The sequence below is a fragment of the Sinohyriopsis cumingii genome, chromosome 18, assembly GCF_028554795.1.
Source record: "Sinohyriopsis cumingii isolate HCF-2022 chromosome 18, ASM2855479v2, whole genome shotgun sequence".
In the NCBI taxonomy this organism is placed as follows: Eukaryota; Metazoa; Mollusca; class Bivalvia; order Unionida; family Unionidae; genus Sinohyriopsis; species Sinohyriopsis cumingii.
This window is the reverse complement of record NC_142978.1, coordinates 11,787,380-11,801,878: the sequence shown is the minus strand read 5'-3', so window position 1 is coordinate 11,801,878 and position 14,499 is coordinate 11,787,380. Positions and strand designations below refer to the sequence as shown.

At 32.9% G+C, this 14,499-nt stretch overlaps 1 long non-coding RNA gene across 1 annotated transcript; it reads right to left on the bottom strand.

The window, feature by feature from the left end:
• Window positions 1-5,246: 5,246 nt before the first annotated feature.
• Window positions 5,247-12,806, bottom strand: LOC149776073 (uncharacterized). The gene is made up of 4 exons (XR_016416066.1): window positions 12,669-12,806; window positions 11,414-11,548; window positions 8,499-8,607; window positions 5,247-5,346 (listed from the first exon to the last, which is right to left on the bottom strand). It is a non-coding gene; the product is annotated as an uncharacterized LOC149776073 (long non-coding RNA).
• Between the last annotated feature and the right edge of the window lie 1,693 nt (window positions 12,807-14,499).

The following is a 14,499-nucleotide window of genomic DNA, read 5'->3' as shown; positions in this document are numbered from 1 at the left end:
CTGAAACATTATTTTTTTTCTTCTAAAGGGTTCATCTGATTTGCTTTTGGAACCGTTATTAAATTCACTTTACTACGCCTAGATATGCTACCAGATCAACATGTACAGTAATGAAAGCTAGCCTTTATGGAATAATATTTTGTTCTTAAAACTAAATGATTTGAGAACACCGACTTATCCATTTGCTTAAAATTATCATCTAGTCACCATGCATTTAAAATCTCTCTGACGAGCTGACTTTTGAGAAGGAGTTACGTACACTTATTTTAATTCGTTTACTTCTTTTTCAAACATTAAAGAGTTATCAACCTTCTGTAATTTTCACGTAAACAAACATACAACAGATGATAAACACCGACTGGGTTGCTAGTGTTTAGGTTGACTGATTAGGCATTTAAAGAAATATAAATGGCTATAATAATTATGGATACGTGCTTTATTAAGCATGCCTGTAAAATAAATCTCACACGAGTTACATTATTAACATGTACAAGTATTATCTAATTACTATAAAATAGGCGACATGCATAAAACAAATCATTGAGAAGAAGATTGTTTAGGGTCGGGAATCTCGGCATATAATGCAGCCCGCAATATTACCATGGTTGTTTTAGGACTTGAAGTCCGCGTACCACGAGATGTATACATTTTTCATAAAAAAATGAGGCTTGTCGAACATCTTTGTAATGAAAAATGTACACGAGTGGTTTATAATTGATACAGCGTACATATCGTACATATATTATATTAATATCACATGCAAATAGATGTGTTTGCACTTTGAATGAAGTTAAAGAGTGACTACAGGCAACTGTGTATTGACCGAGCGAAAGAACTACTCGCATTCCTACCAAGTGTAGTATGCGCCTTTTGCTGCTATTTAAAATCACCTTCGCAATTTTATAAGTTGATTGTTTTCTTTTTGAGGTTTTACTTTTTATATTGATAAAATCAATATAAGACACATTTATGATTTAAAATTGAAAGATGGTATTAATGAATAAAGTAGAGCACTACAAACACACGATTAGCTGAATCAATGAAATGAACGATCACCCCTTCACGGACCATCTGATGGAAATTAGTGTAGAATAGAAAGTAAGCGAAATGATGAACAGACAAGATGTAATTAAAATATTTTGATATACTTACAGTTGATCTAAATCATTATTCTGCTTTAATAAGAGTACGAACGACCATAAACTCTCTCGCTGTCTCTCTCTCTCCCTTTGGTCGTTTTGAATTAAATTTTACCATCATTCATAAGTCCAGAGGCATCTTGGGATGACACAAGCGAAAATCCTCCTGTTAGCTCATCTTTTCATGGATTTTGGCCCGTATCTTGCTAATATGGTCATTTTATAGTTTCAGGAATGACACAAGATATTCAAAGTTTCATAAAGAAGAAAAGATAAAGGCAATTGTGATAATGTTGAAATAGGTAACATCAGCCTTGTGCACAAGATAAAATGGTGCGACATGATGAAGAAATACACTTTGTGTTAGCCATATTATTTAAAGAAAATTTAGCAAATGGAAGAACAAATATAGCATTTATTTGAAGCACTATTTCTCCTAACCATATCTAAATCAAGATGCTGGCATAAGTGGCTACAACAAACATTAACAATGGAAAACATATACAAGATGAAGTATACACGAAAATAAGAACAGAGAAAGAAACCGGCAGAAACAAATGATACATTCCAAAGAAAGATGATTGCACTTTTTTGAGTTGTATTAACTACAAATATTTTAGTCATTATAATTAACTGTCGGATTTCAATGTATATAGGGCTACTTGGTTATTCATTTTAAATAATTAAATCAATGTATTCTTTCAATGGCGTGATTTTAAGATTTCCAAATAATTTTATCTAGGAGATCTTTATCCGGCATTGTTCAATTGTATCCATTGTGGAACGCTTAATAAGCAAATTCGTAAAATATAATAGTTGTACCTTTTATTATCTGATATTACATCTAATTTATATTTTATTTTTAGCAGCTGAAGCTATATCAGGCTTTATCAGACATATATCTAATATATGATGTTATTGCATAAGATCCTGTCATACTATTTCTGCCAACTAGTGTCTTACATGTTTGTTTTGGTCATACATATTATAGGATGGCAGATAATATCCCATTTTCTTGATATGATTATCGATTCATTCTGTCATGATTATATATAACTAGTCAACACCGGACCATTAAATTATCATTTTACAATCGGAGTTTAACATTTCTTTCGCTAACTTCTGATAGTGAAATGTCATAGATAGATTTGAACTATCTGCCAACTGTCCCATTGATGACTTAATATTCTCTACAATATCAATGATGACATTTTGAAATGGATCCCCGGGGAACACCGGCGCTGAAGCATACAATATCTAAAGGGTTAGAATTTCTTATAACTCGTTGTTTTCTTGACAGGAAGATTAAAACTATGCTCATACATTTCCATGGACACCAATATATGTTTGTTTTGCGAGCATCCCTTTATGCCAAACTCTGTTATATACATTGCTAATATAAGCTCCCAATCATAGACACGGAATATATGCATTTCGACCATCCAAAGTGAATGATGAATTGAAATATTGAAATTGAATATTCAGGATCAGCAGTGGGTTTCCTTTATAAATAATTCGAGACCACCCCGAAGAGGTGTCACACCTGGGCTGTCTTATAAACAATATTTTCACAACATAAACATTTACTTCTGCGCAGATATACTCAAGGGCAGACCGTTTGAAATCATATTTTAGAATTGCAGGATTAAAACAGAAATTGTCACACAACACCCAAGTGTAAACCCATCATTACTTAACAGTTCAATATAGTTCGAAATAGCTATTTCTTCATTTAGAATATTATGTTTAAGCCATGCTTCAGAGAATATCAACGCATGAAAATCCATCATTCTTACATCTGTCAAACCTGTTTTTGTTCGAGCCAGGCTTGAGTTAGGCTCTTTCAATAATAGAAGCGCACCTATCCAATACATTAAATTAATAATCAGACACCGTATTGCTGGTAAAGAAACATATAACGCTACTGATTGTAAATACCCGTTAAGTTGCAGCAATTCATAAGATAATAATTTATATTTAATAGTTGGAATTTCACGCATTAATGAGATACTAACTTTCACAATATATCGAATAGCAAAGTGCAACCGTATTTTCACATACACAAGAGAACAATCAATGATATTCTCATGCGATGGTACCAGCTTTCATTTGCACGTTGGAGTCAGTAAATCAAACCTACGCCAGTCTAAACTTTGTAGCTTAGACGGCCATTACAATATTTCCTCGCAGATACAAACGAAAAGAATATATGTAGGAACATAGATCGAGTCACCTGTCAATCACAATCAGCTTATTGCAAGGATACTTTGAATCGAATGTGTGTAAAGACTTGGTTTGATTGTATTGCAAACATAAACAGACATAGCGAAGTAACGTTGTTCATAAACACCAGCATTTTGGTTATCTTACAAGATAAATATTCCATGATTTAACAAACACAAATAAGCATAGTACATGTTCTGGTTGTTTCTACTCATAGAAAAATAAATAAAGGCAATATTTGAGACTTCATTTCTTGTAAATAGAAGATTTATTGACCAAAATGCCAATCTGTTGTGGGAAAAACTTTAACTGGACCTGAATGTTATCTTTGACCCAATTATGAAGCATAATCTCTTGAGATCGTCATCGTTCGTTCATGCTAATATCCTATAATATTTATATAACCTCACTAAAATCTGTTAAATATATATATAATGTAACTTCCCACAATTTGTTCATGTAATGTGTAAAATTATAATTCTGTTTAACTTGATGATCTCCGTCCAAAAAAAAGTACATTAATTTTCTGTATGTAGCTCGTACAGCAGATGTTCGAGTAGATTACAATTAAAAAGCTTTATAATGATTTATGTTTTGACCCATTCCATGAACAATTGTAGCCGTATTAAATTTCCAAATCGTTCAGAACTCGCTAAATGGTCACTATTCACAAACATACAGTAGTGTCATAAACCACAAGTGAAATGAAAAGAACGACTGTATTTGTTTTATCGTCAGTCTTTATAATATCAGCATTTCATTTGTAACCAAACAAATATGATTAATAATAGATGTAGTGGTGCAAAATAAAGACGTATTCCCCTTTTTAGCCAGCTTAGCACGCATGGCCATATGCAAGGTCACTGTCAAATATTGACTGTTGGTATCTCAGGACTAGATCTAAGAATTTCCTACAATTAAGAAACCACTTGTCAAGAAAAAGGCACAGTTTACAAATTGATTTTAATTGATCGTTCGTCATTCATCATAATATATGACATCAATTTGATATAAGCTATATAGATCTTACGGTAAACATAATAAAGTATACTTTCTTTCAAACCATAATTTTGGATGACACTGGATTCATAGCTGGGTGCTACTACTTCTTGCTAAATTTTCAATGGTATTTCCAATGCAGTTGCAAGTACAATTCTTAAAATAGTGTCGTTCAGCGAAGATTGCTCGAGAATCATTGAAACTAATATGACGTGGCTCAAGGATGCGGGACTTAGAACTGCGGCTGCAGCTGATTTACTGTGAGAAAAAGTAAGATTACGCGAAATGATGTTATTTTACAGTTAACTCAAAACAAGATACAAAGATGCTGCCGTTACGTACAATATTTGGAATCTATAGGTACTACAAGTTTTTACGTGGTATCAAACACGCGCTTATTCTTGACCGAGTAGAACAGAATGACTGAGAATGTCGCAAACAGCCATTATCTGATTTTTTCTTTGATGTTACGCTTTGTCTACGCAGCATATCTGTAGGATTTAGGATCGAGATAGTGCAGATCGTATTTTGAGAAGTTACTAATGCAATATTCAATTAAGCTTGCGAAATGTACCAGATGTGAAGACAGCAATACGGGTTAAATACACCAGAAAGTAGTTAAAAAGACACACGTAATTAAAATTATGTTTGTGTGGCCAGATAGTGTTTTAATACAGGGTTTGAGATGATTTAAAGTATCAAAGATAGAAACAATTGTTGCATTTTTTTGAGACAAATCTCTTAAACATTTGACCTGTAAAATAGGCACATATTACGTGCATCCTATTGTTTAAAGGGAGCGAGAAGAATTAATACAGCACGAACAAACGTTTTAGTTTCAAGATCTTAAATGAAAAATGAACATAATAATGTCAAAACAAAATCAGGTATCACAGAAAGTAATCGTTTATTTTTAAAGAATAGATAAAATTTTATTTTCTACATGAAGAGAGGAAAACCCAAGCCAGATTAGTCGTCCAAATCCCTGAAATAGAAGCAAATAAGATTAAGGACAAATAAGAAAACTCATGTACGGAACTGAAGAAAAGTAAACGAGAGTACATTGTTCCTCTTATTTAGATTGTGGTGCTTGATTTAATGCAAGTGACTAAGGTAGGTAAATAAGACAGGGATTACATTAATTAATTTCATAATGTGTATACCGCAATGACTTTCTCTATTCATTTTCTCTTGCAGAATAATCGCATATTCAATGTATCTCAAATATGCCAATGTCTCTCCATTGCAGGGATCTCTTGGATTTCACAAGAATTAGAATGATACAAATATATGCAATAACGTCTATCATACTTGATATAACAGTTGAAGGAAATCAACTACTTAGTTGTTAGAAAATAATACTTATGTTACAGAAGTAATGCATATGTCTCAACTAACTAAATCTCTTTCTAGTGCGAACATATCAATGATGTTAAAAGAATTAGGCACTGCAGAATAATGTGATTCAAACGTCAGTAAAACTATTCAACTACTATAAAGAGAGAAATCGTATCAAACCACTGGCTTCTCTGTTATGAGCGTAAACACAAGACAACACATTTTTCTTTTTTACATTATTTTCAACTATGCACTAACATTTTGTAAATAAATTTAATAATTCATAATGCATTTCATTTCGACTTTCTTTAGAGCTAAACTCCGGGTTCTTTCTTAGCTATGTCGGCAGGTTAAGGACTACATTAATGGTCAATCAGAGTAGATAAGTAATGTATGAATGCATCACTTACAGCGGAACCCATTTTGTATCAGTCATCGGCTGAAGGAATATAACACCGTTAGAAATATGTTGTTGAAAGTTCTAGGAAGTTGTAATTTTACACTAACTTATTCTGTATGAGGTGATAAGGTCTCGCGATGGTTGACTGCAATATCACTTCATAAGAAACGATGCCACCAAATAAAAATTCCAGACGTAATAGTGTATTAATGGAGCGAGGGCAGAGAAGTGAGATAAATATTTTACGAGCTTTGCATGACAGTATTCTTGTCGATTTTAAATGCGTTAATGAATGGCATTAAAGTGTGGCCTAAGCTAGTTGTATTAAAATATAACAAATTAGAATACAATTTTTTATTTATTTGAAACAAAACGATATATCATAATGCTTTTGAAAAGATTGTCGATTAACATATTACATTTTGTGTCGATAACATTTGCATAATCATTATCATTCACAAAAATATCATTTTCTGAGCAGTGGATCAAATGAAATGAATATGTTCCGTATTTGAAATGGTTCAATGTTTTACATTCAGGGACGGGTTCGTTAGATTATGAACATTTTCTAAACTTGCCAAGAGCAATCGACGATGTTTCAAAATGACAACTAAATCGACAATAAAACAAGCAAACAAACACACAGACATAAAAATTATGTAAAGCAAATAATCTGTATAACTGCAAATAGGGCAAAACGACTACGTTGAGTTTCTAAACAATGTTGATTCTCAGACAAACGAAGGAATAAGGATGGAGCATATAGACGCTAATACCCTCCACGATAGACCAATTTCTCGCAGTGGAGGACAACCCAGATTGCGAAATTAGCATGTATATATTCACATCTTAAGGAATATATTATACTTTGATGACCGTACGTCTTTAAGTGTCAATAATAGTTTGATGAACCAAGGAGTTGCTTCTCACAAAGAAATCTAATTTGTTTAAGGTATTAAAGTATCAATAAGAATTTGATGAACCAGGGACTCGCTGCTCACGAATATATTTCATTGGAGGTACGATTGCCTAAACTAAGGTCAAGGTCGTAATGATACTATTTCAACCAAATACAAATATCTAAGAACATGCCTTTTCGCTTTAATAAAATCCAAAATATTTAAGATTGGCATCGAAAGATTTATATATGGCTTTGGTTTATCAGGGATACTTCGACGAAAAAAATCAGCACGAAAATAAGGTATTAAATTATTTCCATCAAGGCGTATCTGAAAGATATGTCTGAATAAGAATTCAAACTCGATGCAGGGAAGCTTAATGCATTGGCACTTGTAGAGTAACAGCAGCTAACTGTATCAATCAACACTTTCTAAAACTGCATACAAGTCCTAATATTGATGCGTTCCATTGGTTTGCTTCTGACACTCTCTTACTGGTGTCAAAATAAATTAAATACCTAATTACGTGTCTTGTTTAATTAAGTAACTGACAAGCTTAAATGAATTTAAGCAGTATATTCATTTACATTGAATTTTACATCTCTATATTTGCAGTTTTCAATTTTTGAAAGGAAATGATCTTTGAATAAATCAAAGCACTGAAATATCAGATAACTCCGCCAAGTTATATAAATTTAAACATATCGGAACCTTGTCGGTAATAATGCAGTTCCACAGCAGAGGCAATCAATAGGTATGATTCATTAAATTACGCCACGTGACGTTATATAACTTCAGTGAGTATCTCTAATGACATACGAAAGAAGTCAAATGACCGTTGCTAGGGATTGTGTTCTTGTGTTAAGGGGGAAGGCATACTTCCCTGGAGGGAATCTCCTTATTTGCCTAATGGAAACTCGACGAATTATCATGTTATGTACTTAACGCTGTTATTGTTACTCATGTTGATAGTTTACATTGTAACCATCTTTAGAGCTTCAGTGTTAGGACTGGTCGTCCTGGTGTCAGGATAATGTGACTCGGTGGGACATCATGCTACATGTCTGCGGCATGATGCCCCAGTGCTAGAGATCACTATAAACGGCCACGCTGTAGACATCGTAGCGATATGAATGAATAATTGTTAAAGCTACATTAAAATTCCAAATCACACACACACACATATACTCTTTAGGGCTTTTCAAAGCTATACATTTTCAACTTTTATAAGTCTGGTGTCCATTTCTAGATCATTAAAACATGACAAAAATATTGCAAGGTATATGAAAACGTATAGATAAAAATCATGACAATAACAATCATTTTGATTAATTAACCTTTGGTAACTATCTTTCTAAATTACTTTATTCGAAATACTGTATATTTCCAATTGCAGCGAAAACAAAGAGAAAAATGTGTATTGCATATACTACCTACAGCAAACATGCACACGCACCCCCCCAAAAAAGAAAAAGAAATGAAAACAGATGCGATACATACACCGATTATTAATTTGCATGTGTGCAGTGGCAAGTGCCCTGGATGCAACGCCACTGCTGGTTTCGTTCGCAGTTTCGCCCAGCGCCACAATCTGCGTTGGTTGTGCACGCTATTTGAATAAATAAATAAATAAATAAATAAATACTCACAAACCTTGAGATATCATTGTAGATCACGAGGAGAATGCATTAATTGATCAGTCACATGATTTTTAAACCAATCACCTGAGTTAATTGTTTTGTAAAATTATAGTCAGTTCAGACATTATATCTTTTAACGAAGTTATTGCATGATGAATTTGTGTTATTACCTCTCCTCGACACTTTCCCGGTCACGAGTTCCCGCAATATTAGACTGCTAATAATCTTAAAAACTCTTGCAAGCTATTTGAATAAATGAATAAAAAAATAAATAAATGCAGATAATGTACAAATTCAGCTAGAGCTAAAGTTGCAACTAATGAGGAGAAATTACTATTGTGTAACTTAGATGATATTTAAACCCATATCCTTACTAAGCTGTTCAGAACATTTAATTTCATTCACACATAACATGTTTTAAGGCAACATAGTGCCTGAGGAATTGGTATTATCCCCCTCACCCCCAGTAACGAATCCCCTCATTATCAGACTGCTACTAAACTTAAAATGCAAATGTTTGAATGTCGATCTGTGAAGTTCAAATCAATATGAAATCAGATGGAAGAGCACAAATTGAGCTTAAGCTAGAAAATTCAAGTAGATACCTTGGGTCCCGGTAAATGATATTACATTAAATGTCATAGGTTTTAAATTGATTAGACAATTTTTAGGTATCACTCTACATTTTGTTCAACACGGAATCAATATAATCAAAATACGATTAATGCATTTTTAAAAAGAAAACAAATATGCTTAAAATTTGAATAGTATAAATCTTATCACACCAAACGGGAATCTGGTAAGTTGTACATGATGCGTGACTCTGAAATCTACAACACTGTTTAGTTCTATTGAAATGAAGTCTTTATTTGAAAATCAAAGTTATTATTTTGTTGAATATTTTTGGTAGTAAAGAGTTAATCCTCTATCAATATATCTCGAGTTTCAGGCTTATACATTTTTATGTTACGCATTGCCCTTTTGAGTGCTCTGAAAAAGGGCGAATGAGTTGGGTTGTTACTTATGGGTTGTTACTTATTATATAATGTATGTAATTAGTATATGGCTGGTAAGAATAATCAAAATACAAGTTTTGCGATACATTTAGGCGGTATTTGAACCCTTGCTGTCAAACCTCTTTAATATTTAATGCTTACCGCCATAATTCATGGTCTTCAGTGTGTTGTTGTTGTTGTTGTAGTAGAATTTTGCGACATTTTTAGCACACCATAGGCTATACATGGCGGCCAGTATTAATGGTGGAGGATGAACCCGGGAAAACCACCGACCCACGAGAAGCTACTGGCAAGCTTTCTCACATACCCACATTGGATGAATCGAGACTCGAACCCACCCAGAGAGTGGCGAGATGACAGTGATCAGTAACAGAGAGCACTTTATACCACTCTGGCACTCGGGGCCCCGTCTTCAGTGTGCTTACATAAACAGCATGCACGCAGGTATATAATGAAAGTGTTGCGAGCATTAATTTCCTGCGCACAAAGAAGGTCGCAAACATCTTGAAGGCATCTGAATCAATTCAATAACTGTCATATGTAATGTTGTTTTTGTTGAAGTTGCGACTAATCACTTTCCACGATCATGACTTAGTGACAATGAGAGCCGCTTCACATATACATATCATCCACATCAATATATCGCGATCTATTTTTTGTAACTTAATGTTCTTATATTTGGAAATGTTCATGTATATTATCACAAGGCGGGTGTTCAAGAACTGCAAATGTAAAATATTTCGACGGATTAGTAATTGAGACACATTATCACTGAATTATCTTTTCGATTTTTGTTGTAAGTGTTTCACACGATTTATTCTGATATTTTCTGTCGTATTCATCTATTTTCTATATTTTGTTTATGTTGTTCTGCATGTATCTTGAAAAGAGTGATTTGTGTTAGAAATATATTTGTCCATTTTCTGTTGAAAATATATAAATTTTCACCCGCAACTGGAACTTATTACTTAATTTATCATAGTAAAATATTTTTTGTATATAATTAAACGGTTCTCTGGTTAGCACTTTGCTTTCCCTCTACCCTAATTGCTACTGAACTCAACTATAAACTTTATCAATATTCCTAGCTAGCACATTTTAAACAATATATATATATATATATATATATATATATATATATATATATATATATATATATATATATATATATATATATATATATATATATATATATATATATATATACATACATATATATATATATATATATATATATATATATATATATATATATATAGAGAGAGAGAGAGAGAGAGAGAGAGAGAGAGAGACAGAGAGATAGAGAGATAGACAGTTAGATAGATATAAAGAATAAAACTCATATGGCAAATGACAAACCTATCAAGTGCACTGGATCCAGAAAGAGATCACGTGTGTCCGGGATTGATTATTATAAATGCAATTAACTGACAACGGACAGTGCCAAACTAGTATCTAGCTTGGCTGAGTGCTTTCGCCTCTTTATTTAGTCTTTTTCAAGGCAAATAGAAAACATACACATGACAAACAAACTAAACAGAATAACGGTTATGTTTGCGAAACTTTACATTGTTGTTTCTATCGGAATTCAACCTTTCAACTTTATTATGTTTCAGATAGTTTATTTAAGTTTGTTGCTGATACTGGATAAATGTTTGTACAAATATTTTCCAGTATCAGCAACAAACTAAAATAAATAGTCTATACACTTGTTACAGGTCTAAAGCAATACAAACAGGCAATATGAAAACATTCTTACCGTGCGAGCCGCCTCCAGTATGCGAACATGTGCAGAGGTTGTCCACACAACCAAGAACCCATTCACCTCCTGTGCATGTTGTCAACTTACAGTCAGTGACGTGTCCTGATGGACATGACTCTCCCTGTACGTACACTGTAATATAAATAATGCAAATTTCAATATTAGTAGACATTACATTTTTATGTACGATATTAAACAGTCAGTTAATTGTTCGACTTAGTATGAGATTATATTGATGAATTCGTAGTAATCTACTTCTTTAAAAGAAAAAATAAATCTGAATAACAAAGTGGATCCTCACCATAATGCCAGTTGCATGACCTTAATTTGATACTGTAAAATACGTGTTATAGCCGTATAATGAAGTAGCCTCAATATCAAAACTGTATTCACTGCAAAACATTTGAACCCGTCATACTCTCGTTATATGAACATCTGTGCTACAGATAATTACCTTACCGGTAGGAAACTTTGTAATGTTGTCTTCTGTAATCTCAAGGATGAACTTATACCTTGTTTATAATGAAAGCATATTCATCGAGAGTGCTTTACAAAATATTTGAATTTTAATGGCGACATTTAAGGTGTAATGTATGTTATTTCAGAAGAATCTAGGGTAGAGACAGTATAAAGTTCTTAAAATAAGAACGTGGTTCAGAAATATAACATATACTGTGTAGAAGTTAATAAAACAATCTGGCTTGAGATATTGCACGACGTTTTGAACCACTGTATATAGTCTATAAATCCGTTCATCGTTCAATAATAAAATTAAATTTAGCTATTTTTGTTTATTCATGGTTGGATAAAAGTTAATGAGCATGTGTGTGCAATAATGTTGGATGCAATTTATATCTGGATAATGTGAAATATCTCTTTCTCTCTCTTTCTACCTGTAAAGAAGCATTTTACACTAGTATATGTCCAACGTATTATGTTCTTTTCCTGATCTCAAAATAAAACTTTTATGTTGATTGCAGCTATCAATATTGGATGTGGTAATTTTTTTAATTTCTGGTTGAACAGCCAATCTGGAAGAATTTCGAAAGATATTAATACTATAAAATTATTACCTGATGAAATTACTCTAAATAGCAAAGCTGCATAAAACGAACATGAATTTGTGAATTGGACGAATGGCTTTATCGTATCTCTCAGCAAAGGACTGCGTCTACAATTATTTCCACCCTGGAATATTTGAATTGAAAACAAAGGATAGTTCATAGAATAAATACGGCAACATGTGGCTTACCAATTACAACAATGAGAACGAAAAGGCACAGACAGGTCTTCATGGTGATGTCGGATGAATACATTTCACAAGCGCTAAGACATATATGGCTTCTTCCCGACCTCCAGGAGCACGATCAGACCAAATCGTGAGAAAATCTGCCCCAAATACGCTCTTTATCACACTTGGTCCGCATGTAGTACTAATAGCGTGTTCATTTCTCGTCTAACGTTCCCAATTCATTTTGTGTGAAGTAAAGGTCACTTGCTAAGATTGTCGCGCAATACACACGAACACAGCGCAAACATACACATGTTGAAAAGTGTTCTCTTTTGAAAGGAAATACTTTAATGAGCTGTTTCTCTTATGTTTCGATTTACCAGAAGCCGCCATTCGCCAGTGAAACATGTGAATAATCATACATGTTGGGCTGTCTAAATAATGCATATTTGTTTGCAATGTACTATCATAGGAAAAGGCATGTTATAGGCTTTTTCCATATAACTAGTAGCCTCCAGAAATATCAAAATCATCTTTTACCTGTTCACAGACGGCATGATAGGTGTTGAAAAAACCGACTAGCATTAATTACCTGCTGGATATTAATTAAGTACTGATATAAGAAGGAATACAAATATGATCAATATATTCCTTCCTTTCACAACTTAAAGAATATCTTCTGAAAAGTGCACTTTTAGTACATTATGAGGCATAATCAAATTAATTACGATTACTCAGTTTCTTTGTCAATGAATGTATCCAAAAGTCGCATTCGAGGACGGCGCATACATAATAATAATTTTGAATTGTTTGAACTGAATGTAAGCAATGGTATAATCTGTAGCATCAGATTCAATTAAATTATATAACTATGTGACGATATTAACAATTGAATTGTTGATGTTAACTGATAATGCCTATTCGTTAGCATCGCTGTATAGATGGGATGCAATTGTTATGGTTGGATGAGAGGCATGTTTAATGGTTGCACAGGATGTAAGTGTCTTGACTGGATGGGATGCAAATTTGAGTCGAATCGCTATTACCAATACGTTGTACGTTAAGAAAAGTGTTCATTTTCTAGTTTCAGAAATGACACAAGATATTCAAAGTTTTATAAAGAAGAAAAGATAACGGCAATTGTGATAATTTTAAAATAGGCAACACCAGCCTTTTGCACAAGATAAAATAGTGCGACATGATGAAGACATATACTTTGTGTTAACCATATTATTTAAAGAAAATTTTGCAATTTAGGAAAAAGTATAGAATTTATTCGAAGCACTATTTCTCCTAACCATATCCAAATGACGATTCTGGTACAAGTGACTACAATAAACATTCACAATGGAAAACATATACAAGTTGAAGTATACCCGAAAATAAAAACAGAGAAAGAAACCGGCAAAAACAAATTATATATTCTAAAGAAAGATGATCGCAAAGTTGTTGATTTGTATTAATAATCTTTATAATTAATGGTCGGATTTCAAGATATATAGGGCTAATTGGTGATACATATTAAATAACTATATCAATGTATTCTTGTAATGACGTGAGTTTAGGCTGCCTAAATCAGTTTGTCTATGAGATCTTTATCCGGCATTGTTGAATTGTATCAATTGTGGAACGCTTAATAAGCAAATTCGTAAAATATAATATTTGTATCTCTTATTAACTGATATTACATCAAATTTATATTTTATTTTAAGCAGCTGAAGCTATATCAGGCTTTATCAGAAATATATCTAATATATGATATTACTGCATAAGATAATGCCATACTATTTCTGCCGACTAGTGTCTTACATGTTTGTTTTGGTCACACATATTATAGGATAGCAGATAATGT